We start from the raw sequence: 18167 nt of genomic DNA, 5'->3' as shown, positions 1-18167 counted from the left end.
ATAAAAAAAAAGCAATTTTCTGTTAACATGAAATTTGCAGGAAAAGAAGAAGTCAAAGGTCGGCCTTATGTCCGGTATTCATAAGGTGGAGCAAACTTGAGGAGTGTTGCAGTATTGCACATAAAATATGATAAGATACAAATAATATTGTATAGTATTTTGAGGATTTGTACACTGACAAATGTATACAAATATAGTCAATACTTCAATACAATAAATAAGTCAATAAATAGCACAGGGCAGGGCCGCATGGTAAAGAAGTGGTTAGCATGTAGGCCACACAGTCAGAAGATCGACAAGACCAGGGTTCGATTCTCTGTGTGGAGTTTGCATGTTCTCCCTGTGCATGCGTTGGTTTTCTCCGGGTACTCCGGTTTCCTCCCACATTCCAAAACATGCTAGGTTAATTGGTGACTCCAAATTATCCATAGGTATGAATGTGAGTGTGAATGGTTGTTTGTCTATATGTGCCCTGTGATTGGCTGGCGACCAGTCCAGGGTGTACCACACCTCTTGCTCAAAATCAGCTGGGATAGACTCCAGCATATACCTTAGTGAGTATAAGCAGCTGATTGGATGGATATCAGATGGTATAAGTCTATAAAATTTGATCTATCCCTTTAATGGGATTATTACATATCTTGGCAGAACCTCATACAAAAGTAACATTTTCATCCGATAGACAATCAACCTTATAAAATCATACATTCACATTCATTACTGTATATTTTGAACTCTAAAAAGGTAGAGAAAAATGCTGAAGCAAGCAGCATTATCCATTCATGTAATGACTGTGTCATATCTGCTTGCATTGAAATGCATATCACATGCACCCATAACACTACTGCCCACACAAACACTGTATGCCACAAGTAAGGGTCAAAAGAAAGCATATGAACTCATTTATTGTGTGGGGTGACCTTTTCAAATGCCATCCTTCAGCTTCAAGGAGATGACCTTCCACCACAGGAGAGCACTGTCGCCACTGTTTTTCCATCAGGGAGGTTCTAAACTCAGAACAGATGAAACAGTTTATTCCCGAGTATCATGTACAAATAATATACAGATGACATAATGAAATGTGTAGATTATGGGCGAGGTCAGGGGACGGAAAACTTTAGCATATTAGCATTTAGCGAATCAGATTTTACATTTTTTTTGCATGTCAGTTTTGTTTGCTTGATAGCGTTTACACCTGTGCTGAGTTGCCGTCACTGACCATTCTATTTCTATTTCTCTTGTCCTTGACTGTCTTTGCAAAGAGAGGCATTCTTTCATTTCCTCAATCATTTCATGTAGTTTTTTAATCGGGAGAATAGATGCTGAGACTTTTATGAATGATTCTTTCATGTATTCTCCATCTTTAGCAATGGCTTAATAACCTTTCCAGACTGAAAGGTCAGAATTAATTTCAGATTTAAGTTATTTTTTTAAACGGTGGGATCACTTCATGTAGGTTTGGATTTTTTTTTTTAGTCCTTAATAAACTACATTTTGTGTTCAGTTGGTTGTCATTTTTTTTTTTATTTGTTTGATGATGTGAATGTTCAGGTATGCTATGCCGGTGCTATGCATGGCAGTAAGACCACCGGCTCTTTGTTTGACCTTATAAATGTAGAAAATTCTGTTTCCAACGTTGTAAATACTTACAACATTTCTACATCTGTTGTGCATGAATAGTCCTTCAAGTTAATGGATGTGCCCTTCCTCTGTTATTAAGCATTTTTAGGGTCTGTTTTGAATGTTTTTTTTAAGATTTAGCTCCAACACACACAGTCAAGTGAATTGAAATCTGACAGGAGATAAACATTAGCTCAAGGCCCAGGCTTTTTCATGCAAGATAATCTCAATAAAAAACAAAAAAAAATCTTAGTGAAATTGAAACATATTACATATGCAACAGTGGTATCACTGTTGCATATGTAATGAATTTCACTCCCTTGTGTACTTGTCTTGGACTAAAATATTCTATCTAGTGCACAACACTGGAGGGTTTAACTTACACAGTCAATTACTGGATGCAGCTTCATCATATAGCGTCCATGCAAATGAGTCTATAAATACACTAACGCAGCTCTCAGATGTATCACCGTGTCAGGGTGTTAAACAGCGTGTGGTGCCAGACGGTGTTGAAATGCTTCTCTCTGACTTGATCTTATGCTTTGAAAAGTGAACCTGTGATGTTCAGGGGAAAATGGATTTTCTTCAGACTGTGAAGCTTCCATATAATGCTGTTTTACCTTTTGCTGAATAGAACTCAAAATAACTTAAAAATATTAAGGTAGTGGATTTTGCAATGCTCTTCTAAGTTGACTACAGCTACACAGTCAGTTGGGATTTAAATATCAGTATGTTTCCATGCACTAAATTAGTCAGAAATAATTTGGTTTCTTTGGTTTCCACACCTCAGTGTGACATCCCTGTTTATATGCATTACCTCATACCTTATATGCATTACCTCGACTGGCTTTTCCAGTTGATCTGTTACGTTTTAGAAGCAAATTTGGGCTTGTTTTTTTGTAAAGATGCCTGCTAATTCTTATGATGAACATGACCTGGTAGCAATTTGCAAAGAAACAATTCGGGTCACCACATTGTGATGAGTACTTTTTTACATCACAAAGTACGACCGTTTAACTTCCTCCATTCGTATATGGAGAATCTCCATATATGTCTTTATTAATGGTAGACACTCTTGTCTGTTTTTCCCGGCAAAAATTTAGATTGTAGCTAAAGTTAAGTCCACTGGACATGGACACATATGGATGTGAACAGCTATAAGCAGAACCGCTACTAGCAATGTGCATCCAGTGAACATTGAGCAATTTCTACACAATCATGACCCACTTGACCACAATTAATGGCACAGGACAGTGACAATCCAGGGATTCCAGTAGCAATCCAGTAGCATATACATGCAAGAGAGAGAACTACATTTCCAATTGCACAATCTAGGTATGTTAATCTGACTTTTAAAAAGCCATACACAATCTACTTAAGATGGTTACATGCATGTTTAAAAGCTAGTTTGACACCATGCAAGAATTTTTTTTTTTAAGGGCATGTAAACATACTGACTGTGTCCATGTTATTTAATTATCTTTAACCACCTTTTCTCAAACTATCTTAAATGATCTTAAACAAGGCCACTGACGGAAACTAGACATTAAATGTATGCAAGTTGTTATTCCATTCAAAGATATAATAAAAGCTGTCTTGGACATTACATGTCCATGTCCAACAGACCACATGTATCATAGTAACAATAGTTAGGGTGACCAAACATCCTGATTTCCTTGGACAGTGTGTGTTTCCACATGCCCCGGCTTGAACATTACATTTTTTATAAAGTGATGAAAATTGTTTTCATTGTTTTTCATTGGGCCACAAAATTGATCGGCATTAGGGAACTCTGCCGCATGCAAGGCTGTTTGAATTATTGTTGCCAACAAGCCAAAGACTCATAATAACTGACTCATAAAATTGTGGGTTCAAACTTCCAAGTTCTTGCAACTTAGGGTTCATTTCTGACTTCAGGTTGCTGTGTCGTACTGTTTCTAGAATTGCTTTTAATGTAATTGTTTGTGATGTTCTTCCTGTGGAATTTGTGTTTTTAGCTCTAACAATGTAAAATAAATGATTTAGAAGGCTGTATACAGGCTTTACTATATCAACATATAGGAAACAAGGACAGTGGGTATCTGAGAAGACTGAACTGAAACTGGTGAACTAAATCCTCTCAGGATAATCGCCCATAAGAAACAGCTTGGTGAAACTCTTAAGGCAGGTTGTGTGCTGATTGGCTTAAAAATAGAGCAAGGTGGGGCTTTGGACATTTTTTTCTACAAAGAAATATCAGACCAAAAGGCCCACAATGGCCACAGAATGAAGTTGTACAGTTATTATTTATGGTAAAAAGATGCTCAATTCGAAGGTTACTGAGTCTTCAAAACTTGAAATATGTATATACCGGTGTGTATATGCATATAAACTATATATTGATATATTCTCCTAGACCTTACAGTGAGACAAATTGGCCCTAAAACGTTACATTTTGAACTAGGATATCGTTAATGCCTGTCAAGCACACAGAGATAAATTACTTGGAAAAGGCCCCACCGATGTGATCCTCTAGTTGCTGCAGAGCTAAAGATAGTAACAACAACAGCACAGTCTCATCACTACTCTTACTGCTTTGTACATGTTGGCCTCAAAATAAGGATGCTTCGCATGCCACAAAGCTGGGAACTCTTTTGCACAACATAGATTATGCATATAGTAATGTTATCCCGAAAACAACCATGTACATCCAAAAGAAGCAGTTTGTTTAAAAATGTATGACGCTTTTAGACCACACAGGCACAGGAGGGAACAGCAGTGTAATTGGTAGACACAATGTGTTAGCTTGGTGAGAATATGATCTGCAGGAAGGTGGTTTTATTTTAGACAGTGTGCACTAACGTGTGAGACTATAGTCTGCTTTCTTGGTAACGCCTACATTGCATTCGTGTTGACATTTGTTCCTTTTCCGCTTATTTCCCGTCAAGGTTTTGTATTTACTACTGTTGAACTTTATTATGATGATAGGTGTGGTTTTGTTATTTCTTTCCGTACAGCTGAATACATGTTTCGATGTTGTTAACATGACTTCTACTTGTTTTGATTGCTGTTCCTGTTTGTCTCGTCTCCTTATGTTTTCCACTGCCTGGGCAAAAGACTACAATTGCATAATTGTTCCATATGCTTTACTCCAACTCATCCATTTCTCATCCTTTTCTTGATTTTGTTCTTTTCTGACATTTTTTTTGTCAGAATGGTATTATTTTTCTGGGACAGGAGAATCTCTTCTCCTGTGTGTCAATCAGTTGCTCTGCAATTACTTGGATTTGTCTGCCAGCATCATTGAGCTTGGCTATCGTGGTCAACATTTGTGTTCAGGAAAAAGTGCCAAACATATCCAAAACTCATGAAAAAATGTGGACCTCAGGCCATCAGCTTTCGTTCTCCTCAACAGAAAGTGGAAAAAAAAGAGACTATAGTGAAAGTGAAACTGTGCCATGAGAGTGGGAGTTTAATCATTAACATTCAAAGGGACATGCTCAGCCCATACCTGGCACTGCAGCTCAAAACATACCCAACAGGAGGGCAGAAGGAAATGAATTGCATGTCCTCTGTCCACAAATCTGTGAGATACCTCATTTTCAGCCTGTGTCATATGCAAATCTCTCCAGATAGATAGTATCGTGGTACAGGATACTTAGCAGCCTGTCATGTTATCAGGATGGGTCTGTTTGCAGAGAGAGATTGGATCTGATTGAGAGGAACATCACACCAGCCCGTTGATGATCTGATGATTTAGGTTGAAACACTACTAGGACTAAAGTATGCACTTACTGTACCCTGCATAGTTTTGAAAGGCTTGACAAAGTCATCCCTTGCTGCTTTTTTATGGTACAATAATGAGGGGAACTCCACTATTAAACTGCATGGACAAATGTGCCATTAAAGTTGCCATTAAACCTGCAGGAACTGAACATGGAAGCTCACGTGGAGTTGGTCTCCCATTTGCAGTGATAACAGTTTTCACTTTTTCAAAAAATATTGAAACACAAGTTATATGTAGTATTGTGGTCACTAGGCACCAGTAATGAAAAAAAAAATATTGCTAAGGCTTGACATTAGATTAGATGACTTTAACGGTGCATGTAGCATGTCCGACATGACGATGAAAAAAACAATTATCCTCCCATTATTTTGTTAATTTTTGGTTGGCTGTGGCCATTACGTAGATGATATAGGTAAGTGTGTTGTACTACTAGCAAGTGATTTGTGACACCCACATGCTTGTGGGTTGGTAGCTTGTAGATTGTGAGTGCGGCATACGGCTCATGCATGTTAGGTGCGCTTCATGTAAGGTTGTGTGTGGGCATCGTACGAGGCTTGTGCAGCCCACTCATTACATTTGCAAGACAGGCGTACTGCCACATGGAGTGGGGAGAACCACAGTGTTGGACATGAGAAGCCGCCTGAAGTGGCTGGGCAAGGGGCATGCTAAGCTGTGGTCATCCCTTGTGTCCCTGCAGTGATCCTGTAGCCTGCTCATTAGCAATATGATGTAAACAAAAAATACTAGAATGTAAAGGTGACTATAGGGGTGTTATTTTGTGTTTACAGGGCTCTAATAATGGTAAAAAAAACATATTTAAAAAGAAAGCCATATACAGGTTTTGTATGATGTAACTACGGAAATAGTCAATGTTAATTATTATTGAATCCTACTTTGCATCTGTTCACTTATCGCAGGCCAGTCTGAAGCCAATTAACCACCTTAAATGAGGGTGTCACGGTGCGGCTTGAGAGTTTTAAGGTTCGACCCCAGGATGCAGAGATTAGGACCCAAATGCAGGGGATGCAAAGGGAGCGCGCACCTGAACTAAATAGCAATCACAAATTGAAAACAGGTGCGGGAGAAAGTGGAGAGGAACGGAAAACAGAACAGAGCAACAGAGGAAGTGAATACAAAATAAGGGCACGAACGAGGAACAGAGAAAAAGACGAAAACTAAGAAAGCTGTCACGAGGGGGTGAAGCCCGATCGTAATTGTCCAGAAGGGAGTGAATGAGGCCTTTGGTAAAAAAAAAAATGTGGGCAAAATGCTCTTCTTTGTAGTTCATCCCAAAGGTGTTTGATTGGGGTGAGGTCAGAGCATTAAAGTGCTGCCTGCCAAACCTATCCAGGCACGTCTTTGTGCATGCATTGTGTAATGGCTGCACAGTCGTGCAGGAACAGTTTCTATTAAATTACATTACATTAAATTACAATTAAATTGCATGGCTTGCACTGGCAGAGGAGGAAGAGGATGGTGGTAAGTGACCACACTGTTTAATTCCACTGCTGTTCACATAGTTGATAGCCATTCACTTCTCTACTTTGTTTCTACTAAAAAAGCTTAGTAAGATTTTGTTTGCATAACATACTTAATATTGACTCCATGTTCTTATGTTCATATGGAGCACTACAAGGTCCGAAAAGGCAATTCAAGAACATTATGTTCACTCACAGTTGGGAAATTCTTTTCCAATGCGTGCCATGTTTCACTCCGTCACTCTGACTATAATCTCGAGTGGCAGCTATTGATGACCTATGTGACACATACGCCAACAGCCAAGTCTCAATTACACAGTGTGAAATTGTAACTGTCTGAATTGTGGTTGAACTTTTACAGCTTCATGCCTCTTTGCACTCAAAACAATATATGAAGCCCGCCATCAAGCAGTGTGGGCATTCTCCTATGCTGCCTGGAGAAATGCAGAATGCAGCTTGCAACCTCTGGAATCCAATTAAGTGTCTTGTGTTGCCAGAATTGATGCAGAGGTGTACTTGGCAAAAGGCTAACCTCTACAACCAAAGGAGTCAGGAAACCGCTGTGGCTTAGCAACTGCAACTCAGCAGACTGAGCCTTTCACTGGGATTTGAAGAGAATACACTGCGTACTAACATATGAACGACCCACAGCTCATACAAATGACTATACTTCTGTGTAACACATATTTATTTACACGACAAGCTATTGATGCTACAGTATGTTGTCAATGTGATATTGCGGAACAATAATGTAATATCCTTATCTTTATTATATTTTTTAGCTTTACCTCTATTGTGATTAATATGAGGCCAGACATGAGCAAACTACAGCCGGTGGGCCATATCTAGCCGATTAGGCCAAACTTTTCAATATTGTTCTTTTAAATTTCAAACATTGATGTTCTAGTCTGTAATAGGATTTGCAGTGCTATTTTTAAAATACTAGTCTTGAAGTATAAAAATAATCCCACTGATTTTGAAACCAGACACTGACATTTCCAGTAGTATACAGGTCAGTACAATAATCATAGGGCATCACAGTATTTCTGAGACACGAGGCTTTTATCCAAAAAGAAAAAAAAAACAGAGTGGGTGGGGTTTGTTTACAGAGCAGCGAGCCTTTGTGGCAGACAGGGCTAAAAAACAAGCTTTCTATGACAACATTATACAGAAAAGTGATTTTTTTTTTAAATGTGTTCATTGGACATGTCAGTACTTTTATCCTGTGTTTAGTGTTTGGTCGTGTTGTTGGCCTGTTTTTGCTGTGTTTTTACTGGATTGCCCAACATTTCCAAGAAGCCATCTGAAAGGTAAACAAGGACAGAAGTTCAGTGTTTTATAGTTCATAATTCATGTGCATTTTGGGTGTCTTTATTTGGTAAAACAACAAAAGAAACCTGGAAATTTTAATTTTTATATGTTTTGGGAGTTGGTTTGTCATTATATGCTGGTATAAAACGTTTTTTTAACCTGTTCTGTTCAGCAGTGTACTGTATTTTGTTGTAAGCCTGGTGTATTGCTCCTTTTCAAGTTGTATTGCAGTTTTAATTTCCTATGTTGGAATATACCATTTGTGACATTATCATTGATATGATATGGATTGGAGTCTGCATGGGGGATAGTGATGTGGGTAGGGAGAAAGGGGGGGGGGGAATAAAAAGCAGCAGCAGATAATGAGAATGTCATCTTCATCGCCTGTTTGTGGACAGGCCAGATAAGCATCGGGTGCAGAAATAGCAGGGATCTAGTCATGCAACCCGGCTGGAGAACCTGGGTATGGTCAGAGAAAGAAAAGAGAGTGATGTCTAGCAATAGATATACACCTAATGCAGTGATGGAGAGAAAGAAAATAACCAAGTGCTAGCAAATAAAATATAGTAAATAAATAAAAAAAATAAATGAAAATAAAAATGAATAGATAAATAAATTCTGATTATAGGAGTAAAAATCTGACAAAACATTGAATAATGCAAAAACGAATAATTTAGATTAACCCTGTGTTGATGTTGTTGATCTGGATATATCTGATGAATAATATACATTTTATCATGAAATTGCTGCACATTACTTCTGTTTAAGTCCAGTAGTCCACTTCTGTGTTGAAGTGCTGTTGATGACTTCATTGCATCGGTCTTTGTATGTTATGCCTTTCATAATCTCAATAGTTCTTCAAATATGTTTAATATTTGTATTTCTGCAATGATGGCCATTGGTATAGTTAATCATGCCAGACGGTACTGAAGCCAATGCGGTCAGTAGCAGATTTGCCTTTAGAAATGTAAAAAGTATACATTTTGAGAAGCTTTTCTGCATGGAGAAAAAATATATTTCATATTTAGGCTACATGGAAGTTGAAACTCCCATAAAAACCTTACCATATTCATGTACAATATATAACAGCTGTTAAAACTCATTCATTCATTTTCTACCGCTTATCCTCACGGCGGTCGCAGGCATGCTGGAGCCTATCCCAGCTGTCTTCGGGCAAGAGGCGGGGTACACCCTGGACTGGTCGCCAGCCAATCACAGGGCACATATAGACAAACAACCATTCACACTCACATTCATACCTATGGACAATTTGGAGTCGGCAATTAACCTAGCATGTTTTTGGAATGTGGGAGGAAACCCACGCATGCAAGGGTCAAAGCTAATATGTGTGAATATACACTATAAATGTACAATATTCAGAACAATATAATATTGTTTTGCCTAAAACACAAAAATAATAGGTCTACTTTCGTGGATCACTGAGGAAATTAAAACATTATTTGACAGGATATAGTTGAATGTTTAAATAAAACGATTAATCAAATACCACAATAGTTGTTGACTAATTGGATTATGGTTTAATCATTGATTAATTATTGCAGATATGTTGATAGTGATATGTGATTTTACATCGATTTTGAGTCTCTTGAGACTTATTTCCTTTAAGCACAATTTTCTTTCTTTTAGTGTTTACTGTCCCAACTGCCTGTTTTGGATGAGACAGATGTCTGGCAAACTTTAACGAGCGCCCTATTCTTAGCCGAAAGATGCATTATTTAGAAAGCAAGCAGTTATTGTGCTGAGGAAAAAAAAAATACTCATCTTGGTTGGCTCAGGTGAAATTATTTTTGACCAAAGTCAACATAATAAATCCTTGCGGTGTCTCTGTGGCCGTGTGCTTTTATCTGGGCCTATTAGTGGTCCTGACAAGCAATGTGTTCTGTGAGATCATGCGTTCTGGCATTGGGACACAATTTAATGAGGCAGCAGTTTAACCCTCTAAGAAAAACAAAACAAAAAGAACAACAGAGACATTCTTTTCTTGTACCCTTCAATTCAGTGGCATAAATCAACATAATACAGTGTGCTAAACAGGCGGTCTGTTACCATTCAGCACTTAATAATATCAACTAATATTTAAGGTGTTCTCTGCATTCTGTGACTTGTTATTTGCAGCCCAGGTAATATAGCTCCTCTGACCTTCTTCTCTCACAGGTGACCCCTAAGACCCAACAAATGTGAGACAAATTTGACTTTGACAAAGAAGAGGAACTCAAATCTGCCTCCCACTTTGACATGCTCAGTATGTGTCTGGATACCTGAGTGGGCCAACCTACAATTACTATCACTGTGAGTATTAAAATACCAGTAAGTCTCATATTTCTGAATGAGGTCAGTAGGCATCAGTAATGTTACATTGATGTTACCACAGGAAATATGTGTTTAAAAGGTCATTAACATTTTTTTTAACATGCTGTAAATGGCGAAAATATTTGATATATGAATAAAGAATCTTAAGTTACGGGAATTCACTTATTAATATTAGCCATGATAAATCTTATATTACTGCATTGTGTTTCTATGATTTTGGATTCATTTTTTGCCACAGGAGAGGGGAAAACAAATCATCTCTCAGGGCATCTCAATTTGATTCAGTCTATACATAACCATGTTGTACCATTGTATAGATCACAACATCAAATATGGTTGCTTTTGGTCAAAGCCAAATAAATACCTATTGCCTTAGATGGCATTTTGTGAGACTACCCTAATAGTCTGCTGTCAACACAATTCAAAGACTGACATTGTGCTACATTTGCCTAATTTCAGTTTTTGTTGTCTAATGAGGCTTTCACAGGGCCATGTTGGTATAATTAACTGTGGTGTCTAATTGCAGCCCAATTTAGAAACTTGTCAGGGAAAACAGTCATTATCTTTCATTTCTGATTTAAGTGTCTAATGTTGTTTTAATATCGCATATTTATGGACTTTTATTCAAATTGGCTAACTATTTGGAACAAGTGTGAAATGTGGTCAAATACTTTTGATATTCTTTGTTTACAACACATTGCACAGGCAATGGGGATCCCTGCAGGCACATAAGAGATGGCCGCCGCTCATAGCATATAGCAAGCTACCGAGCTAACTAGTTAGCCTCCAATTTATATCTTCTAAACTTAAAGAAAGTATTTCAAGCAGAGTGGGGAAGAAGGGCAAAGTACCACTTCCACAATGAATTGGAGGGGAAATTTTTTCCACTCTATCATATCCTACATGCCATGGCCGACTATATGCAGTATGAAGATGTAATCTATGTCTCATATGACTTGTCATACAATCTATTTTTTATATAATAACAGGCCATAGTCAACCGCAAAACAGTGATCATGTATAAAATAATAAACTTTTAAAAACCGTGATAGCGCGAAGGACAAATGTATACGATACTGTGTATTACATATAACATGCAGTTTTGTAAACTGGTTAACTATTCTTCCTTGAAAAACTTGTGTTTCATCAAAACATAAAATGTACAACCCTCAACAAATGTTGTAATCTAATCCTCTTCAAACCTATTGTACCTTTGTCTAACCTGATGAGGTGACACAAATCACTGAGTGGATCAAAAACTCGGTAAAGTCCAACACATTCTGATTTACAAAGTTGGATTAGGGTCTTAAGCTATATCCCCAGATTCTCTCTTCCTTTTCTCATTCCATCCATCACCCTTTCTGTGAGAAAATTGGCACCATTTACTGCTGTCGCTGCAGAGCTTATTGTCTCCTTTTATCCTAGGGACAAAGCTGCCATGACATTGAAATGATCCTTGCTTGTTTAAAATTTACTTTTGGGAGGGGGAAGAAAAATAAGGATTCTGGTACCTCGGGGGAGTAAAATGGATTACAATGAGTGGGACAGTTGGTAAAAAGACAAAATGCAATCTGCCAAGGAAATTGTGTTGATATTGTTCAAAAGTCTCAGGTAGGGGTTGAGTACCTGCAAGGTTTGTGTGGGCGATGGGAAAAACACGTACAGTAGACTTTGATTGTTTGCCACATGCTAGACAAAACCAGCCCTACCAACATGTTTTCTATCTTTTTTACAGTAGACTTTTAAATAACTAGTCAGCTGTGATATGCCTTTGTCCTGGGGTCTGACCATTAAAAGTGCATAGTGATTTCAGATGATGGATATATGCTAAATGGAGAAAAGTCACCAAGCCTTTAGAACAGGGGTGGGCAAACTTTTTGACTCGCGGGCCGCATTGATATGACAAAATTTATGAGGGGGGGGGCAGACTATATATTTCACACGTAACAGTCCACCTGGTATTATTGTATCTGTAAAATTGTCATGCAATCTTCTATTATTATTTATTATTTTATATTTATATTTAAATATTTTAAAAATAATAAAATATTATAATAATTACAATAAAAATTAAAATAATAATTATTATATTATTGTTATGTAAAATATGCAAATATAACAATAATATTATATATAATTAATATAATAATTAGCATTAATATAATAATTATAATAATCATAATAGTTCTAATAATAATTATAATAGTCTAATAATCTAATAATAATAATAATAATAATAATAATTATAATAATTATTATTATTATTATTATTATTATTATTATTATTATTATTATTATTATTATCATTATTATTATTATTATCATTATTATTATTATTATTATGTGCTTGTGTCCCTTTTTTCAGGAGCACTTTGTAAACAACAGACCATGTCAAAAAACGAAATTGATAAAACCATCAAAAGGTTGGCTCAGGCCATGATGCCAGGTTCTGTGTTGAGTTTAAATGAAATACTTTGGAAAGATTAGGCGGGCCGTATTCTAACACTTGGCGGGCCGGATGTGGCCCCCGGGCCGTAGTTTGCCCACCCCTGCTTTAGAACTATAAGAGCTAATTTAAAGGGATATTTTTGATTTTTTGACATGAAGATGTCCAGAATGACAACCCATCAGCAGCGTAGTGTATCAACTGTGACTTACCCCCAAATTAGGTTTACGTATACGTGTTCCACAGCAAATGAAGATTCAAGCATTGCAGCCATCTTCAGGAGATAGCATGTGATAGCTCATCCTCGTCCAACCACAGAACACACCATGTCAGTGAGAAAAATGGAATAGAGAGAAGCGGCAAAACCCCGAAATGACACCGTCTGACGGACACATTTAAGTGGAGGCAGACTGGATGGTTAAATGGCAGTATGGGATAGAGCCTTAGGTCACTCCCACTGTGTACAGAACACATTAAATACAAGAATTAAACAAAACAATATTAATTAATACAATCAAAAATAAATAATTCCTGACTTTTAAGTTACTTATACCTGTGGTTGTCTCGCACACAGGAAGGGGCGTTGCGTGCAAGTGAGAGACCTTTTAGATATTCAAAAATACCATCTTAATTCTCCAGCATGGCCATACCGTTTGAGCGGCTTGGACACAATGTTTTTCTTTGCTGTGCTACCCTCAGAAGAGTCTGATTCACGGTTCGAGGACATAACGGAGGTTAAAGAGAAAGCGAACCAAAGTGACCTTGTCCGTCCCGAGTGTGAGACATGCAACGAATATGATGACCAAAAACATTTTGGCTTTATCAGACTAAATAATCTCCTTTCAGTATACCCTGGAGTCTCCTACATCCTTTTTGAGTAAGGCAATAGTTGCATAGACATTGAAGCTTTTAAGCCTCTTCTGTGTGGGTTTAGTTGCCTTGGTGACCTCCCTCACCAGTGTCCTTTTGCCTGGTCGCTCACTTTATGAGAACAGCCTGTTCTACGAAGGTTTATAAAAGTGCCATATTCCTTCCATTTCATGCGACTGATTCAGCAGAACTCCAGGGTATTTTCAGTGAGTTGAACCTTTTCATCCAGCCCTGACTTTTCAATATTTCAATATTTTCTGAGTTGCTAAAGTTGACAAAGAAGAAATAAAACATGAGGAAAACATTGGCAAATTCTTGTGGCCAAACATTGCGCTCGAAGGCCATTAAGTTCAGTGTCTTGCCCCTTCAGTGATGTAACACATTTGATGTAACACATTTGCACTTATGAAATAATTACAGCCTTAAATATACTCAATATTCATGATAATGAAAAGTTCCTTGATGTACAACCTTATGCCTCTTTAAACCGTTCACCCACACTTGCGTCAGACAAATCAGCCGAGTCAACCACTAAACCATGAGTGACAGTTTGGAAATGAATTGAGTAGCAATGTATTTGTTGCTATGACATTATTAGGTGCTTAGCTGAGATCTGAGCATAATTTGAGGCGCAAGGAGTCAAATGCATTCCTAATGCATTTGCAACACAGAGTGTTCTAATTTTGTGGTGCAGCGCAAGGTGTCGCAGAGTGGCGCAGTGTGGCACAGCCCACGCAGTCGGAATTTGGTCCAGCGCACCATTGTGCGCAGCCAATTTGGTAGACTGCGATGGAAGTGGCAGTGCACCAGGGGAGGTGCTTCAGCTTGGCGCAGTGACAATTTTTTTGACAAAACAGCATGCCAAAGGTGCGCTGAAAGCTTGCCAGCTCCGACCTGGTTTATTCTTGGCGCAGGCGAAGTGCACCTTGCGCAATAGGTAAAACACAGTGCAGACATGTCACCAAAACCTGACAGGCAGTTTTTTTCAGCGTGTCGGGCACGGGATGAGGATGAGATACTGAGAATATACCATCAAAGGTTTGGCATGGCGCAGGCCAGGTGTGCCTGATCTATGAAATTAGAGTGTTGTAGATGAGCTCTGAACTACTCCTAGAAAGCTTTTGTGATCTTTATTGTGATTAATACCGGCGTGTCTTGATAATTAATTTCCCCATCTGTCTAATCTACTAAAATAAGACAGAGGCAAAATAAATCACCTCTCACAGGTGTTAGAAAAATGCATGTTCACAATTTACAGTGCATAGAAGACATATTTATTAAATCGGGTCTTTTCTTGCACCCCTGTTTAGTATCATTATACAGTATGTTGATTGCGCTTGTACAAGCAAGCCACATCTGTTACCTGTAAGAAGTTTCCTAGAAACTGAGGTCAACCATCCTGAGGTGAATTGTTGCGCCACATCCAAATCATCCAAAAGCCCCACCACAGATCCCTCATCTTCCTCTGCAGTAAGGACCTCAGTGCTCTTGTTACTGTCCATTTATTCTGACAGGCCTGCACCAGCCTTTCATATTTGCAAGCGAGTGCACATGCCATGAGCCAACATTTTCTCGTGGTCGGAAATCATCTATAAATTAAGGGCTATATAAGGCTGCAGCTGGACTGTTTACCACTACCATTCATTCTACGACACTCGTTGCATAGTCTACAATTGAAGAGTGGTGAGAAATAAGAATGGAATACAATACAGACTGAATTGCCACTATTGAAGAAGAAACAATGATGATCAATTTAGCAGCTCTTTGTTTTGCAGCAGGTTCGAAAGTACACAAAGACTAACTATGTAAAACCAACTACATATATTATTCCCTTGCCACATCGCTGTTCACATTTAGTTTAAATAAATCATGGCTCACGCAAGTCTCTTGTCTTATTGACATCTTAGCAATGACTTTCTTGCTGCAACTTGTCCTGTCAAACCTGCAGCTCGATGTCTTCTCTTCAAAGCTAAAACTTAGATTTGCTACAACAACTATTAAGCTCTGCTTGAAGCTGTTGCCTAGTGAGCCGCCTATCATGCCAGCCGTTAATTCTCAGAAAAGTGTCCTCTGATTCAGTTGTGGCTTTGGGTCGTCCAGACCTCTTCTTATCAGAATTTGCCCCAGTTTCTCAGTGCCTTTTGATGGTGACGGGAACTGTACTCGCTGACACATTGGCTTTCTTTGCAATTCTACTGTAGGAGAAACTTACACTTTTAAGTGCAGAGATGGTCTGTGTCTTTTCCATAGTAAATGGGCTTTTTGTTGCCATTTTTGTAGCAACACATTATTTTCTGCAGCATAGTACTGTTCAACTGATAGTTGATAGTTTTTGCTATCATACTATATGCTAGAGAGAAACTCTCGGCATTCTGTCTCACATCAGTCTGTAAATCGGATTCCTTTCATGCATGTGGAAATGTGAGAGGTTCCTAATCAAGTTATAAAAGTCACTGTTAAATTGTGATTTTGCTTTTTTTATGCATGGAAGCTTGCCTGCTGAGGCTCTTGTCCCTTGTGAATTGCTCTCTTTTAAATAAGCACACTGTACTTCATTCATTCAATTACAATACTTCAACATAAAATAAATGTTTATATATTTTGAGCAGAAAGTCAGCTTTGCTGCATTTCACAGGAACAAATGCGTGTAAAAACAACTATTTGTGGGGACTCCTACCTGCAGCAACATTGCATCTCAACTTCACCTCATACATTTTAATATTCACACTGTCAGTCATCCAAGTTTTTATGTTGTGCCATTCATGAATAATCCATGTGTCCGGGGAAGGTATGTTTGGATTTTCAAAAATGTTTTGTGTATTGGTTTACATATTTTTTCTAAATTTTCCATATCTGCTTATTTATTGTTAAGCTACATTTTGCTTCAATAAGTGTCATTTTTTACATTTTAGTTATTTTAAAAATCATTATTATTTGATGAACCAAAAACCAGAGATTAAAGCTACAATGTCTCCTACCCCAACTATGCAGACGAAACTCAGTTGTATGCGATACTGACAGCAGGTGAATAATTTTCTCCAGCTAAAGTTAAAACAAAACAAAACCTCATCATAAGGTTAGAAACCTATGGGTAATAATGCACTCAAACTTTAACTTAAACCTTTACATCCTCATTATTTCAATAAGATCAGCAGCATTTTACCACCTAAAGAACATTGCCAAAATCAAGGAAACAGTGTCTAAATCCAATTTAGAGAGTCTAATCTTTGCCTTTGTCTCTAGCAGATTAGACTACTGTAACAGCCTTCTCATTAGACTATCCAAAGATTCTTTAAAACAGCTGCAATACATCTAGAATGCTGCTTGAGTCCTGACTAGAACCAGGAAATATGAACATCAATATAAACAATATATATGCAATATAAACATCATTACTAAACTTTTTTCCACACTAAATTTTTGAATCTTTTGTAGGACAAATATCCCTAAGGACAGAAAATAAAATCACAAGAACAAGAACATGGCACGTTCAATAATTGTGGTCCCTCAAAATCAATGGACAAATTGATGACATTAGACGCTAGTTGCCCCAAGGATGTTTTCCTTTTGTAATTTTACACTTCATTTAATTTATACATTGAAGCGTTATCCGTTAGTGTGTCTCTATCAAAAGCCTCAGTTGCATGTTATGTCTGACTCCAGGTTTTGCATGCACTGGACGCTCAAAGGAAGCATAAAGTTGCCAGACCCATTTTTCTGATCACATCAGGTGATCAGAAAAAAAAAATGTATTGAGTGAAATAGTGATTCTAGTAATTCAGGTAATACCTTGGTATAGAAGCTGACCATCGTCTTGTTATTTTCAGTGGCCCATAAGGGATCTGACAGACAACAATGACCCACCGATTTTGTGTACCTCCCCTTTTCAAAACACGTCCTATCAACTCTCTCCCAGATGGATCTGAGAGACACTAGACATATACTGTAAAGGTATTTTTATTGTCTTGACGTGAAAAAAATAACAAATCGACCTTGCCTTGCTTCTTTGATCCAGAAAGTTGCAGCGGAACACACACACACACACACACATATATATATATATATATATATATATATATATATATATACTATATATATATATGTTTTTAAATACTTAATTCTTAAGTCCTTAATTTCTCTATATCTGTGGCCTTGTTTCCGCATATTAACATATAAAATTATCACTTCTACCCAGGCTTTCCACTCTCTCACTTTGTTTTCTTAGTGATTGCAAGAATGCTTCATTGTGTGGAGTAGTGAGTGAAACGGTGTTAAACACAACATGAAGCAAAAAATACCCTTTCTTGCTGGCTTTTTTAATTACCTGGACAATCTAGCATGTCAC

At 37.7% G+C, this 18167-nt stretch overlaps 1 protein-coding gene across 3 annotated transcripts in view; it reads left to right on the top strand.

Moving 5' to 3' along the window:
- Positions 1 to 18167, top strand: part of LOC131140021 (leucine-rich repeat and fibronectin type-III domain-containing protein 2) — a 100567-nt gene that overhangs the window by 55994 nt on the left and 26406 nt on the right. The window contains exons 1-2 of one of the 3 annotated variants that reach the window (XM_058090068.2): positions 7709 to 8174; positions 10351 to 10485. The exons of 1 other annotated variant lie outside the window; for it this stretch is intronic. The gene's annotated coding sequence lies outside the window, so the exon portion shown is untranslated. Of the gene's footprint in view, positions 1 to 7708; positions 8175 to 10350; positions 10486 to 18167 lie in introns of those variants that run through there. One more of the 3 variants, XM_058090067.2, reaches the window with a different exon arrangement.

This window comes from Doryrhamphus excisus, linkage group LG14 (genome assembly GCF_037039965.1).
Source record: "Doryrhamphus excisus strain RoL-2023G ecotype Guam linkage group LG14, RoL_Dexc_Guam_v1.1, whole genome shotgun sequence".
Classification (NCBI taxonomy): domain Eukaryota; kingdom Metazoa; phylum Chordata; class Actinopteri; order Syngnathiformes; family Syngnathidae; genus Doryrhamphus; species Doryrhamphus excisus.
Note: the sequence above shows the minus strand (reverse complement) of the source record. Positions and strands in the feature narration are given on the sequence as shown.